The following is a 1,884-nucleotide window of genomic DNA, read 5'->3' on the forward strand; positions in this document are numbered from 1 at the left end:
CCTCGATTCTTTCGAGTGCCCTTCATCCCGGGTCCTTCCTCCACTAGCATGTCCAAGTCTGAGGCTGCCTGGAGGTGCCGCTCAGCTCTGGCCCGCGTCTCCGCAGTTCCCGAAACTTGGTCTTGAACCGACACGTCCTCAAAGAAGAGAGGCTAGAGAAAAAACTCTGTGGTCAAGGAAGCTTGACCAGATCTACCTCCCACCTCCTCAGTCCTTAGGTTACCGGAAGTCCCGCTGAGGTGCTAAGGAAGTGATGCGAGGCGTGGTCCTGGGAAGAAGCCAAGCTCTGGGAGAGCAACCGCGGCGGGGAGGAGGGGATGGGGGAGTGGCTGCGGGTGTGAACGCACCTGCTCTCAACACCCAGGCTCCTAAGCTCTAGGGTTGCAAAACCTTATTCACTCAACCCAAACTTCAGCTCTGGTCTAACATTCGTTCTTTCTGCTTTGCATTTTTGTAGACAGTCGGTTCAGAGCTCTCGTTTTTGTCTTGTAATTTTCAGAATTAATTATTTTCATTTCTGATGCTACGTGGAGTTGAGAGACCGAGGGCTGGGCGATGATCCTTCCCCACACTCTTTATTACCCACTATTCGGTGAAGGTGGTTGAGTGGTCTTCAGGCTCCTGACTCTGGTATTGTGGTCTCTCCGCATGAAGGAGCGGGTCATATTTGTTTCTATCATATTGCACTGAGTCGTCCCTTGGTAGGGATGCCTGAGATTTCCTCTCTTCCCTCCACAACCCTCCTCCGGCTTCTCAGGTCACAACTACTTGCCTGCTCAGAGTCAACAAATCTGGGACTCTTCCACACTTGAATTTCAGCCTCAATAACCTCGCCTACAATTCATCCTTTTCTGTCCGCAAAGACATCAACCCACTTGACCGACGGTCGCTAAAGGAGCCATTGCGACTGGACCACATGGTCTCACAGAAAAGTGGCAGCGAAGAAAAAGTCTTCTTTTGATCTCAGCCCAAAGAGTCATCAAAAGAAAATTCCCGAGTTAGAAAACCTGGGATCTTTCCAAAGATCCCTGGGCGCATTTAAAACCCGTAGCCCTCTCCTTCAAGAGAGAGGGCGACAGTGGGATTGCGTTGCTCCATGAGCCCATTGGCAAAACAACATACGAACTCATTTTTTTTTTTTTTCCCAAAAGAACGCAGGTACGAACAACAAGAGCTCCGGGATCGAGAGAGACGACTGCAGACTGGAGCTAGAGGAAAGGCAGTAATGGGGCCCGGCCTCGTACTTAAAGTATCTCCAACGTCATTTGCTGGAAGTTCCTCAAATTTCATTTTTGCGAAGCCAACGGTCCTGAGTGTGGGCTTGGAGAGACCACATGACATGAAATGCGGTTTTCTATTCTTGGACAAACTATTCCCTTTCATGGAAACGATGACAGTAGTCAGTCATTGGAAAGTTCTGAAATTCCCCCACGTTGGGCATTCCGTGTCCCTTGCATTGTCTTATTTGTTTTTGTGTTTCTTGAACTTTCACGGTGACTGGAGAATGTCTCCACGAATTGTATTTACCGATAACCAAATTAATAGTCAACAGTCTTTAGGATCCAGCCAAGGCCTTTGCATCGGTGGGCTCTGTGGCGCAATGGATAGCGCATTGGACTTCTAGCAGGGAAACAAGGTATTCAAAGGTTGCGGGTTCGAGTCCCGCCAGAGTCACAGACATTTTGTCACCAAGTGGATAATACCCTTGCCAATAATTGGTTCATTTCTGTATGAATTGGTCGCTTACTCCACTGCCAGCGAATACTGGGTCCCTACGTTTCTCACTGTAGTTAGTTTCTGGTGTTGGCATTTGAGGGGCTTCTTCATAAATATTCCCACACGTGTCAACAGTGATTTGATGACCAAATTATATATCCCTACCCA

The 1,884-nt window shown here is 48.6% G+C and overlaps 1 non-coding gene across 1 annotated transcript; it reads left to right on the plus strand.

Annotated features, from left to right (window-relative positions):
- The first annotated feature begins 1,586 nt into the window (after window positions 1-1,586).
- On the plus strand, window positions 1,587-1,674 carry TRNAR-UCU (transfer RNA arginine (anticodon UCU)). The gene is given in 2 exon segments: window positions 1,587-1,623; window positions 1,639-1,674. It is a non-coding gene; the product is annotated as a tRNA-Arg (tRNA).
- Window positions 1,675-1,884: the final 210 nt, after the last annotated feature.

The sequence above is a fragment of the Hippopotamus amphibius genome, chromosome 11 (assembly GCF_030028045.1).
Source record: "Hippopotamus amphibius kiboko isolate mHipAmp2 chromosome 11, mHipAmp2.hap2, whole genome shotgun sequence".
Lineage (NCBI taxonomy): Eukaryota > Metazoa > Chordata > Mammalia > Artiodactyla > Hippopotamidae > Hippopotamus > Hippopotamus amphibius.